General features: G+C 44.3%; 1 protein-coding gene across 2 annotated transcripts in view; it reads left to right on the top strand.

The window, feature by feature from the left end:
- PIK3R1 (phosphoinositide-3-kinase regulatory subunit 1) overlaps positions 1-14,116 on the top strand; it is a 562,158-nt gene that overhangs the window by 351,385 nt on the left and 196,657 nt on the right. For both annotated transcript variants that reach the window (XM_072958567.1, XM_072958568.1), the window contains one exon: positions 10,387-10,501. The gene's annotated coding sequence lies outside the window, so the exon portion shown is untranslated. The remainder of the gene's footprint in view (positions 1-10,386; positions 10,502-14,116) is intronic.

Raw genomic sequence — 14,116 nt, 5'->3', positions numbered from 1 at the left:
ATAGGAAAAAAATCAAAGTTTGAAGAAACCTTTCACCCAACCAGAAACGGTTTATAGAGCTGCCAGAGTTAATTTGCTGACAAGGCAATATTGATACAAAAGTTTACACAACTTTTCAAGGCCCCTTGCTTCCCAGTTTGTAGCCTGTTGCTACAAACAGATCCTAACTGTATTTTTCCCCTTTTTTGCTGCATAAGAGGTGGTGCCCAAGTGACCTTGCCTTCAGCCCTATTGAGATCTAAGAGATTCTTCACTGGACAGCTACCTCAAAACCCCAGCTCAGTTCTGGTTTCTGACTGTAAATGTCTTCCGCCCACATAAATGAGAGAAGTGTTATATCTGACGACATGTATGGTCTTATCTCTAAGACTAGTCATGTCCCCTAAACACAGGGTGGCTTGATCATATGACTTCCATCCAAAGAATACTTCAGTACACACAACCATATTGCTTATGTGGGAAAAACACTGTTATCAGGATGGTGGTTCTGACGCAGTGTAGTAATAATTCTGTTTTCTTTCCTGGTGACTTTCTTTGCTCTTTATTTAGCACTTAAATGTTCCTCATTAAAGTCCCATGTGGTTTGTTTTTCTTTCCTCTCTCGAATTTCTTTTTCTGATCTCTGAGCTAGAGAGTTCTATTCACAGGTAAGCATGGCGATGCGTTTGGTTGTCGTCACACAATTTCATCTATGTAGCCTCATCACGAGGCAAGCTGGAAAGAGCTTGACGCTGGTGAACATTTTTTTAGGCTTGTAAATATCTTGGGGCATTTTAATTTACTTTTTTAGCTTTTCTCCAAGGCTGGTGCATGTCTGCAGTGGAAGAGTCAGCTCTTCCTTTAAGTGACGGGAGGAAGCCATGGTCAAGGAGAAGGAACACATACTTAAATTTATGATAGCTGAACTTGGCTGCAGCAGCCACATTCTTGTTCTGCTTTGAGCTTGGCAGGCCACTCTCATATTTCTGCTTGGTCTATAGATGAGCAATCTCTTTTATTTTCCTTTGTTGGAATCTTAAGCTCAAAAATAGAGTTTTTATTTGAGACTTTAATAAACCATACAATTCTTATGTGAACAGTTGAGCTTCACCCAGTCTGACAAGCCGGTAAATAGAGTATATTCACAGCACATTGATGTCTCACTGCCGTGAGTCCACGACGTCTACTTAACCACTTGCTTTATCTGGAGGTGGATTTAAAGTCAGATTCTGAGAGTGCATTTCTCTAAATGACCTGTTCAGTCAGTTCAGTGTGGAAGTCTGCTTTTAACAGAAATAATATTTTTGGAAACATATAGGCCCCCAGTGCAAATGGTCTTCTTTAAAATGGAGAATTATCACATTTGTGTGGCTCAAACCCAGGTTGTGAATCCTGATACCAATTATACCTTCCATCTGCCTCCATGTACAAACATGCAAGTCTGTTGTCACAACTTAGAAGAAGGAAGTTTTACTTGGAGAAATGCACAGTGCTCAGTGTTCTGCCACATCCCAAGGGAGCACTGTTTTTCAGACTTTAATTCATTTAACAGGTAATTATTGACTATCTATTATATGCCAGATTTGGGGAATGTATGTAACAGTAAATCAAAAAACCAACTTCCTATAGTTCTAGAGGGGAAGAGGGATGTGTATAGGGTAGAAGACAACAGTCGAATAACTACAGAATGTGAGGTGAGCTAGTGGTAAGTGCTAAGAAGAAAAGTTAGTTTTCATAAGCATCAAATGGGGTGCTTGCTGGAAATGCAGATTCCTGGGTCCACCTACACTGAACTAGAACATTCTAAATCTCCCATCATACCCAGAGAAGGGTCTCCAATGCTACTTAGAGTCTGTGGAGGAAGTCTGACTTATCTGCAATTCTGCTGTGCCGTCTCCAGCCCTGGCAGGGGAACATACGTGTGGAGAGAGGGGTTCTCTCCATCACCCTCTCTCTGCATGGCCACCTCTGCCTGCTGAGTAATGATGAGTCAAAGTAGGAGACTTCCCGCCAGAGCCAGGTTGCTGCTGCTTTGGCTGGGATAGCAAATGCCTCTGAAGTCCGCTGTGCCCTAAGCTCGCTCACAAGGCTGCTCTAGGCAAGGGCACTGTAAGAGAAGAAAGCAGGTGTCAGAGAGAAGCAGTTTTTATTTGAGGGGAGGCATCAGTCAGATTGTCTTCCTAATAATACATAACCCAGACATCCTGGACATCAGACCTTTCCCACTCAAATGACAGGGCTTCCTGAAAGGAAGACTAAATAGCCCATCCCCTTCTGAGAGCCTCAGGTGAGGGGGAGGTGTGTGTGAGAGACACAGAAGGGGTGGGGGTGAGTAGTCCCCTCCAGAGCCCCTTGCAGAGAGGACAGCTTCTTTCTTTATAAGGACCCCTAGACTCCGTGAGAGGACGGGTCAGTAGCTTAAACTGAATGTACGTTTGTATAATTTACATATTTAGAGATGAAAATTGGAATCTAATTTCACAGATCATTAGTCCTAGAGGGAGCCTGAAGCAACACCTACCCCGTTTAGGTGAGGAAAGCAAGGACTAGCTAGGTAAACCATGTCCCCAAGGGCTCGTGGCAGCTGGAGGAAAGTGCCAGTCTAGTGTGTGGCCCCTGGAACCAGTCCATTGTTCCCTGGGGTTTTTTAAATTATTATTTTTAAATTTTTTTTGTAGGGGGAGGTAATTATGTTCGTTTTTAATGGAGGTGCAGAGGATTGAACCCAGAGCTTCGTGCATGCTAAGCATACACTCTACCACTGAGCTGTATCCTCCCTCATTGCTCCCTGTTGAAGGGAAATCGTGTAACAACACTCACACAGGCATATTCAGTAGAACCCTGTTATTAAATCCAAGGTTTATTTAGTCAGAAGTGACCGAATTCAGACGCACCTGGCTGATTGACTGTTTACTGAATAGATACCCAGAAGGAGCCTGAACTAGGGTAAACTCAAGGTGGCTCCTGACACAGGTTGAAGTTCTGGGTCACTGACGCCTGTCCACCTGTCACTGGGTGAGAAAAATCTGTGGGAAAATGGGAGTGAAGGGTTAACTGTGGAATGTCTGGACTTTGTTAGCACAGTTGGAAGGACAGCAGAGCACAGGGGAGGCTCACAGATCCTCTCTCGGTAAACAACTCCAGGACAACAGCAGCAAGGTGGGGGGCAGCACCATATCTGAGGTCCCCCCACCTTTCCCAGGGACTCTGGATTGGGTACAGCCATTCTGAAGGATGGACTTCCTCCTTAGGTGAGGTCACTTTGAACTTTGAGAGGCCCATTTCTGGTAACTGGAGTTACACTGAGGGAAGTTTTTTTGGAAAAGAGGTCTTATCTGGGAAAATAAATTAATTAAAATAAATAAATATCTCAAACAGGGACACTAAAGCTGCCCCTGCCCAGTCCCCAGGTAATGCTGAGCTATGCGTGTCAGCCCATCATTACACTCTGGAGAGTCAGTGGACCAGGCGAAGGCAATTCCAACTGAGGAATTAGATCAACTAACGCCCCTTGACAATGGTGATGAGAGCTGGAACCCACACACAGGACTTAGATTCATAAAGTCCAGCCAAGTCAGGAACTAGGCCAATGGGATCTCAGCCCCGGAATCCTCTTTCTCCTTCCCCATCAAAGCCCTAATTGCTCCTCCACACCTGGCCCTCCCCCCACTGCTCCAAGATCAATCAGCCTGATCCTGCCAGTCCCAGGATTGCTGTCCATCGTCTTCCGTGGTGTTCCTGAACTCAGCAGCCTCCCGGTAGGATTCTCTGCCCACAGACCTCCTCTGCTGGTTCGTGGGCAGGGTCTCATCTTCCTCACCTTTGTCCATGACCCCAGAGCGAAGCTGTTTACTTTGCCCTGGTAAGAGTGCAGAAAGTTTTCTGCAGAGTTGGATGTAGAAGTCCACTTAAAGGCTTAAAACGTCAGGCTAAGAATTTCAGCTGTCACTAACTGGGACTGCAGAAAAGCATTCCTGAACTCAAGTTCTCACGTCCTGAGCACTGAATGAGAAAACCACCTCTTTTTTACCAGCCCTATTCAGTTCTCACCTCCTCCATCAGCACGTCCCTCTGGTGCACGGAGCCGTCTTCCCACTGCCCCTTGGGCCCAGAGTCGCTTCCCTCTGCCATCTCTTCTGCTTCTGTCCTTTACTACTTTTCAGTCCTCATCTATTTGATTATTATGTGTCACAGAGATGAAGAACAAAGACTTTTCTGTCAAAGAGATCCGAGTTCAAATCCTCACCTGCCGCTTATGAATCTCCTGCCCTCGGACTTAGCACCTTCTTAAAGTCTCACTTTTCATATCTGAAGACTGGGAAAATAATCATACTTACCCCATAGGGTTATTGTGACAATCAATTGAGTTGAAATTAAAGTGCCTAAGATAAATCCTAGCACATGGTAAACACAATAATAAATGTTAGTTCTTGCTTTTACTACAAATAAATAATGAGTAGATCCCCTGTTGTTAGACACTTTTTAGGAGATGATTCCCTTTGAATATCTGATTTAAAATACTTGACAGCCTCCCCTGAAAAAATACACATACACGGAAGTTTTGCACATAATTTCTGTGGAAACATGGAAGCCCTGAAGTCATACTTTGATCTCATTTTCCGATGCCCCACTATAGTGTATACTTTAGCCTCCAAAAAGAGTATATGATTTTTGAGGGCTGAAATCATATCTTCCAATTTTTCTACTCTCCACAGCACCTATAACAATGCCTTGTGCTTGGAAAACACTCCATAAATATTTGATGATTTGCTGACACCAAATTTCAATTCTCCATTGGATGTTGGAATTGGGCACTAAAACTTTGGACTTAATTCTCTTTATTAATGGAGGAAAAAATGAGTTTTGCTTTCATACTCTTCAGAGGACTTGATGTTGTTAATACTACTTTCACCCAGAGCATGAGTTATCAATTCCAAATGGGACTCTCAGTTTCCAGAGCTCTGTGGCCAGTTCCAGGGAAGGACATTCAGGCCCCTAAGCCAAGTCACACACTCTGGGAGGAGAGTGCGTTCTCTGCCAGCACCTGAACCGAAAGTTCCTCGCGTCTTTGCTGACAACCAGATGTCGTGATGGCCCATTGCAATGGCTTGCATTAGGTCCAGGTTGCTGCATGTCAATTTAGAACAAGCCTAATTCTTGCTAAATAGGCTAGACATTGAGCCAAGAATTCAATAAGAACTCTGACAATCATTAACTCCTATCAGTGAATACCTTTGTTAATGTAGACGCGCTGTAAACACTTGTTTGTTTATGCAGAAGAATTGATAAAAGGGATGTTTGTCGAGGTGCAAATGTAGTCACACGGCAGGACCTACACTTGAGGTCACTCCCGCCTCTGTCCTTCCTATCAGGATTTGGTTGTTTCTCTTCCCCTCCATTCACCTCCTCTTAATGGTCGTGGCACATTTCAGGGGAAGCAGATTCTGACTGCAAAAAGCAGATCTTTTTCAGTTCCCTTATTGAAACTGATTTCTGCCTTTTGTGAAGTAATCTGTTAATTAAGCGTGCACTCTAAGACTTCATAACAACGCAAATTGTAAATGCAGTAACCATGGCTAAAAACAAGAAAAGAAACAGTGAAGGATCTCTTTACAGATCTTGTCAGAATGAAAGCTCAGACTTCAACATTCTTGTTCCCCTTTCTTTTCCCAGCACATGCGTGACAGATTCTAAGCAGATTCTTTTTTCTGCAACTTGGTGTTCTTCAAACTAAATGACTCTGGTACCCCGTTCAAAGCAAGCTGGTAAGCAAGCGTTGATTTGCTTAAAACCCAGCTGAGAGAGTGAGGAGGGAAGACGTGAGGAACAGAGAGCAGCTTTTGCTGATTCTGACATCCTGTTCTGCACAGTCTTCTGGCTCAGGGGGAAAGAAGTATAAAGTCATGTTTTGTGGGCTTTCATGGCAAGGGGAGAAATAACTAGCGAATCAACTTTCAGCACAGACTTTTTTTTTTCCCTTGCTTAAAATAGTTTTATTATTTTTTTAATTTTTTATTGAAATGTAGTTAATTTACAACGTCAGTTGCAAGTGTCCAGCAAAGTGATTCAGTTCTACATATACATACATACATATATATTCTTTTCCATTATGTGTTATTACAAGAAATTAAGAGTATAGTTTCCTGTGTTATACAGTAGGTCCTTCTTGTTTATCTACTGTTTATATACAGTAATATATATCTGTTAATCCCCAACCCCTCAGCACAAACTTCTTGTATTGACCTTGAGACACAGAAACAAATACAAGGCAACCTCGGGTCCCCCACCAGGCACCACGTGCACAAGCACCGTCACACACACATGCACACACACGTGTGCACACACACATCCACTTCACTACCTGAAATAAAACTTTTGCATATACAGGGTTTGTGAAAACATACTTTTATTATTATTATTATAGAAGTATAGTTAGTTATAATGTGTCAGTTTCTAGTGTTCAGTATAATGTCCTAATCTTGCACATATATACATATATTTATTTTCATATTCTTCATTTCTTTCATAAAGGTTATCACAAGATACTGAATATAGTTCCCTGTCCTTTATATAATAAATTTGGTTTTTATCTATTTTTATGTACAGTGGTTAACATTTGCAAATCTCAAGCTCCCAAATTTATCCCTTCCCATCCCTTCCCCCCAGTAACCATAAGATTGTTTACTATGTCTGCCAGTCTATTTCTGTTTTGTACATAAGTTCATTAGTGTCCTCTTTTTTCTTTTTTTGAGAACAAAATTTTGTTGTTGGGTTTTTTTTTTTGTGGGGGGAGGGATTAGGTTTATTTATTTATCTTAATGGAGGTACTGGGGATTGAACCCAGGACCTCGGGCATGCTATGCATGCACTCAGCCACTGAGCTATACCTTCCCCCTGAAAACATACTTTTTTAAGAAACAAAATAAACCCAATATGTGGTCTCTCCACTCCCACTAACAAGCTAATTCTGCTGCCCTAGTCCTTTAGCACTCTTGTTTGTGAGTAGAAATTCAAGGAGCCCTTGAGGATCTGGCATCCTCTATGGACAACAGAGGCGCCCAGGCTCCGGGCGGGGGCCCCTGTGCACACCCTCCCTCACCACAGGCCAGCGAGAACACCAGCACTCTCTCCAGTGCATCCCTGACCTCCTGACTGGTAGTGGCCCCAGGGGCCCGCTCTACTCACCAGTGAGTTAAACTTCCTGCATTCCGACCCAACCCTGCCCCTTAAAAATCTTGCTAATGTATAACTTATCTTTGGAGACAGAAATAAAAAGACCCAATCAGTAAAAACTTGTGTTTAGAACTAGAACCAGGAGCGAGTTAGATGAAATGGGGAACTTGGCTTTAGCCAAAATCTGGAGTCCCTACTGGGGCAGAGGAAGTGAGTTTAGATGGCGGATTCAGAGTCAGCCTTGCTTCTGGCTCCTATCAGGAGAGTTGGACTCTCCACTTTGCAGCCCTTGAATAGCTCTGACAAGCAGCCTGAAGCTTGGTCAGAAGCCAGCAGGACCTGGAGCACCCAGCACATCAAGATACCATTTTTCCCTGGTTCATAGTATCTCCAGGTTTCTAAATATAATCTTCCTCTCTTTCAAACCATGAGGGTTGAATTTTCTAGGCAGCAGGTCTTTGCCCAGAGCAGGGTGGACAAAGCACACTGTAGCCTCGTTCTGTTCATCTTGGTACTGGGCCCTCTCCCCACCATGCTGTGGCCAGCCTGTAGTAGGTTTAGATGCAGCAGCACAGAGGAACTGGGCTCAGGTACGCAGACCTCTGCTGCCTCCCTGGGGGTTCAGATGAGCAAACCAAATGACTATAGGGAGTCACTCTCTTTCCTGCCCATTCCAAGGAGTCCAGAAGTTAGTGGGAGCTTGATTCACCAGAAGGCATCTATTTTCACTTTGGAAAACAGAATGCTTTTATTTTTGCTAATTACCAACATGCAAAACCACAATCATGAAAGCAAAACTATGATGCAAAAACGGAACTGTTGAAGTTCATAGTCAACAGATCTTATATACCCTGAAGGGTGTTGTCTTCCTGGACATAAAATCTTCAGTGAGTCAGATGTTTAATACTTTAAAGAGGACATGACAGTTTTGCTTTTTAATATCCTCAGTGGTTGTACGTCTTTACCCTTTGAGGGCAGATTGGGTTTTTGAGGGCAATCAAAAGTCATTTGGACTTAAATCTGAAGTCTGCAATTGGTTATCAAGTGGGTTAGCTGTGGAAGGCAGCTAAAGTGGCCCTTGGTAATCCCTGGTATTGACACCCTTATGTAATCCTACACTTGCCTTGGGCTGGACTCCCTTCTAAGGAATAGAATACAGCTCACTTCCTAAGAAGAGATTACAAAATCTCTGTGGCTTCCATCTTGTTCCACTATATTCCTATCTCTTGCTCTCCCCTTTGTTTGCTCTCTGAGGAAAGCCCCTGCTCCACTGAGGGCTGCCCTATGAGAGGCAAGGAACGGATGTCTTCAGCCAGCAGCCAGGGAGGACTTGAGGTCTGCTAACAGCCTCTGGAGTGAGCTTGGAGCAGATCTTCCCCCATTTACACCTCGAGACTCTAGCCCCAGCTGGTACCGTGACTGCAGCCTGTGAGACCCTGGGCCAGAGGACCCACATAAACTACACGCAGATCCCTGACCCACAGAAATTGTGAGATAATAAATGTCTGTTGGTTTCAAGCTGCCATGTTGGGGGTGAGGGGGGTGGGAATCGGTTCTACAGCAATAGACAAGGAACACAGATTTGTTAGAATTAAACGAGGGTGTATCCGTTGAGCAAGGAGTATGGTTTTCCTTTGCACCTGGAAACTGACACCCCACGTGAACTCTCTTGCTGTCTCCACAAGCATATTATCTCTGGGAGCGCCTGTCCTCAAGGGTGCAGCTCTGACACCGCCCCTCCCCTGCCTGCCTCAGCCTCCCAGGTGGATCCATGGCCTCTTCACTGCTCATGTCTCTGTCTGACCAAGTGTTTAGGACATGGACCGATGTAACAGAGCTGTTTCCAAGGTGGATCGGAAGGGAAGGCGTCTCAGGGAGGTACTTAAGGAATGCCTCTTGGACCTTCTATTCCTCTCCCTCCTGCCCTCCTCAGATTACCCCTGTCCTCCCGCCTCAGTGGGGATGGAGAAGCAACGTTTGAGCATACCTTTAGGTACCACAAGGGTAGTTCTGTCAAAGTCACGAGCAGACCACTTCTCGGGGAGTGATGGGGAACTCTGTTCCAGTATTGATGAGACTAGAGCGGCAGCTGTTTCCCCTAATATTTAAATGAAGACCTCCATCCACCATCTGCCCCTTATCATCTCCACTCCTTCCAACAAAACTGTTCTATAGTCAGCCTTCTTGGAACTAAATCAAGGGTAACAGGCCATTCTAACTGCTCACTGGGAACATCATCACACGTTTAGGCTTTTCGCTGCCTCTTGGGAGACCCTGTGAGGTACCTGGCACACTCTGATGGCTAAAGGGAGAGGGAAAGTGAAAAGCAAGGTAGAGGAAAAAACAAAGTGATGGAGAGAGAAGGTGAAAGAGATGGATGAGTGGGGAACCGCCACTCACCTGCCCTGCCCCTGGGTACCACAGTTTCTCAAGACTCCTAGTAATGGACTAGCAGATGCATGTCTGATTTGCTTGTCCATCCATTGGATATTACACATGGTGTCATTTAGTCTGGAGAGGTGAAACTACTCAGAAATGTGGTTACAGTATATCTCCGCTTCAATTTCCATCATCAAGCTCCTCTACAGAACTCTGAGTGGCCTACTTTTAAGTGTCTCTGCTTTCCTTTGGGAAAAATGAACCTTTCTTTAAAATCTGGAATCATTGTTCTATCAGCACAACAAAACACTGTTTTAAAAAAAAACAGACTCTAATATCCATTGTAACCCCAGCCATGGGTCCCATTCTAACTTTCTATCTTAGGTGCCGAATTTATATTGCTGATTTTCTAGTGATAATATAAAATGGCTTCTGGGCTCAAGATTTTACAAGAATAAGTTGGGGGCTGTATCCTTTTTTATGATAGTTTGATAGCTTTAGAAAAAAAGTGCATAAAAATTTTTTCAGTGTGAATTTTCTCTAGCCTAATTTTAAGACTACTTGCTGTCCGACTTTCTCTTCCTTTTGGTACCACCAGTGTACCTCTCATGGGAACCTTCCTTTTGCATACTGGTGTCAGGGCTCTGAAAGCATTTGCTAAGCCGCCATGCAGCTTAAGGACAGCTGGGAGAACCACCAAGTGTTTGTTCTCCCAGGACTAAGGATGGCAGATCTTCAAGAAGTCAAAAAAGGATCCTCTGAAGCAGAAGCTCTTTCTTTTTCCTGGCCCCAGGGAATGCATGGTGATTTCCAGTGGGAATTAAGAAAGTGATGGGTGCCTGTTTTGCTCCCTAGGGTGATGACCCGATTCTAAATGGAGAAGAAACTGCCCTGATTTCATCCTCCTCTTTCCTCCTCGTTCTCCTGAATTGGCAATCCTGGGTCTATAACCAGAAATCATGGATTTAAGGTATGTTTGGCATATGTGAATTTGTGAAGAAGAGGTAGATTTTGAGAACTCAGTATAAGCATTGGAGGGTCCCTCAGGTGTCTGCCTTGGGGTTGGCTACCAGCCTCCTGCAGAGGAGCAGTAGCAGCACTTGGGACCCAAGCATCTGGCCCACAGAGAGACTGAAAGGCAAAGATACTTCATATCCCATCACCTTCCTACAGCTAGCACTTTCGGCCACACTTCCCGTCTGGCTTTGCTGGTAGAAGAAGGTGGATGACACATGCACAAGGCCGTCTGTGGGTATCCCGAGGGCAGACCCAGGTGAGGTCTCTAAGCCATAACCTCCCTCATCAAGAAAGCACAACGGTGGTGAGTTAGGATGATGTTATTAGAAAGCTGATGGCATTCAATCTGCCAATATGCCATCTTATATTTTAAAAAAAATTTAAGTGTTTTATTTCCTTCGAAAATCAAATCAATATACTCTTCATCTACATCAGTATTTCCAAATAGTGCTAGCAGCCAGCTGCCTGCCACCCAGCCCACCCGAGGGTGGAATGGAGCTCACAGGGAGTCTGCAGGCGCTGGGTCTCAGTCCTTCATTGTGTGATTTGGTCAAGTTGCTTATCCTCTGAAACCTGGTTTCTGTTGCAAAGTGAGGGTGGTAATAATTCAGAGTTCATGAGGCTATTTGGGATTGTAAGATGCTCTAATACACGTAAAGCTTTTTGCATGGTGTTAACTATTAGGAAAGCAATAGTATGAATAGTTCAATTATGGCAAAGACTGTGACAGTATTCCATGTATGACTAAGGGGTATAGAATATTGCCCACCCTGCTTACGTATCTCCGACAAACTCTTGGTCACCTAAGATGAAGCACAATTGTCTAGCCCAGCGGATGACAAACTACAGCCCATGGGCCAAATTCAGCCTGCCTGTTTTTGCCAGTGAAGTTTACAAAACTCACTAGCTCACATAATGTCTATAGCTGTTTTCAAGCTACAACAGCAAAGTTGAGTACAATTGCCAAACCTAAGACACTTACTCTCTGGTTCTTGACGGAAGAAGTTTGCCAACCTTGGTTTAGCCTGCTATGAGGCACTAATGATATCTCAACAAGTCTGTATTGATACAGCTTTTCTGCAGGACCAACTACATAATTAGTGGGGCCTGTTGCAAAAGGAAAGTGCAGTGCCATGAGGCCCAAAGTCTACTGGAAGTCGAATCTTCCACTGTCTTGCTTCCAACCAGTTTGTCCTGTCCTCAATTGCTGTGTCATTCCTTCACTGGTTGTGCCCTGCCCCCTTCCCTCCTGTCTCATTTTAATTCACCAGAACTGGCTTCTGTGGCTTGTAATCAAGAGCCCTGAGAAATACGGCTGGTCTTTAAGAAGCTGGGCAGTAGAAGAAAGGAAAGAGATAATCCAGTAGTTTGGAGTGGGGTCACAGCCCCTAAGAGAGTGAGGGTGTCTGGGCTGACTTGGCACCCATCAGTTTCCTGCTCCTCCAGCCAATACAGGCTCCTGAATTCAGTGTTCTGTGGCAAACAGGCCTGTACTTCAGGCCCAGTGGTCAGGACTCTGCTATCTTAGATGAGATCAGCGAGAGGAAGGTTTAAGATGCAAAAGGCATGACTGATCATACCCTACTGAGCCTTCACATGCCTCCTTCCTCCCCTTCCCATGATGGTCACGACCACACACAAAATGAATTCAGAATCAGAAAAAAAAAGTCATCAGTGGAGAAAAATAGTCATTCATTTTTATTCTTCCTCAGGGAGGGACACTTAGTAGTTTTAAGCAGGGGCTTAGAAGGTACAAGGCCTGGGTTCAGACTCCAGCTCCACTGTTCACTAGTCCCATGAGTCTCTTTAAACTCTCTGGGCCTCAATTTCCTCACCAGTAAAAGGATGATAAAAAATGGTATCTACCTTATAAGTGTTGTGAGAATTAAAAGATCTGCATACAAAATATTGGGAACAGTGACTGGTGCATAACAAGTGCTCATCAAATTGTTGCTGTTGTTATATGCTATTTCAGTCTACACAGTGCTTGGTAGTCCTAACATTTTCTCTGTAGGGTCTCTGTAGGGGTGGGTTACATGAATGGGAAAGGTATCAGGTGATTCTTTTAATGTGTAGAGGAAATGCACATTTTTAATGCAACAGTAGGATTGCCCTTCCCTCAGAAGCCCCAAGTAGAACATAACCAACTGTTGTGGGAAGTGGTGTGGGTAATTATAATTCAGTCTCACTGGCAACGAGAAACAAGGTCTCTGTTTCATTGGGCTCCCTGGGCATTTCAACTGGCTGCCTGCTGCCTCTGTTCCAGGTGCAGTTCATCCTGCCATTTTGGAACCAAGCAGAGATCACTGACATACTCAGATAAACATACCTCTTTGTTTGTAACAGATTTTAGTGCCTTTTGGTACAAGCAAGAGAGGTTTCAAAGACACGTAATTTCTGGGAACGAAGTGGACCCTGTCTAGAATTGCCGTTTTGGGCGACATGAATGATCACATGACCTAAGGCAGGGGACCTGTAAGGAGAAGTGACGTCATCAAAATCAAATTTGATTCCAGAAAGAAATACCTACTACCTGGCTCTGCTTGTCATCTGAACAATCCTACATCACATGACTACCCCGTCATTCCGAGAGTGAGGCTTTCCCTTCTGGGAAGTAGAGACCTGGGGTCCCAGCCCCATGGTCAGGGGTGCATGTGGCCCTGTGAGGGCCATGGGAAATGCACACGGGTTCCCCTGCAGATTTCCCCCGTGAACAAAAGCAGAAATCCACCAAGAGGACAAGGAAGTTAGATTCATGACCCACAAAGGGGAAGATGGAGCATGAGACGTGTATGTGTGAGCAGGGTGACACCACACAAGTGGAAAGAAAGGTCAGGTGCTGGGGAGGCCAGAGTCAAGGGCAGGATGAGGTCATGGGGTTAGACTTCTAGGGCTTGCATCCTGGCGTCCATATTTACTAGCTGTATGACATTAAGCAAATGAATTGAGTTATCTGTGCTTTTATTTACCTCTTCTGTAAGATGGGAATGAAAATAATCATCTATCTCATAAGATTGATGTGTGGATTAAATACGTTAGTATCTGTAAAGTGCTCAGAACAATGCCTAGCACATAGTAACTCTGTGTAAGTGTTTTCTATGATTCTCAGGGCTTGCTGTTACCAGGTTGAAATGCTTTTCTGTGTATAAAGCAATATACAAATGTAAGGCATTGTGCTGGATTGATCAGTGTATTAGTTTGTTAGGGCTACCATGACAAAGTACCACAGATGGGGTGGCGTAGATGACAGAAATTTATTTTCTCACAGTTTTGGAGGCTGGAAGACTAAGAGCACAATGTTGACAAGGTTGATTTCTTCTGAGGCCCCTCTCCTTGGCTTGTAGGGGGCTGTCTTCTCCTCCCTGTGTCTTCACATGGTCTTCCTTCTGTGTCTATGTCCTCATCTCCTCTTCTCATGTCTTCTCATGAAGACATCAGTCATAGTGGATTGAGCCCACCTTAATGACCTCATTTAACTTAAGTTACTTCTTTGAAGACCGTGTCTTAAACACAGTCACATTCTGAGGTTCTAGGGGTTGGGACTTCACCATATGAATTTGGGGGGTAG

This window comes from Vicugna pacos, chromosome 3 (genome assembly GCF_048564905.1).
Source record: "Vicugna pacos chromosome 3, VicPac4, whole genome shotgun sequence".
In the NCBI taxonomy this organism is placed as follows: Eukaryota; Metazoa; Chordata; class Mammalia; order Artiodactyla; family Camelidae; genus Vicugna; species Vicugna pacos.
The sequence above is the reverse complement of the archived record's forward strand: the minus strand, read 5'-3'. Positions and strand labels throughout refer to the sequence as shown.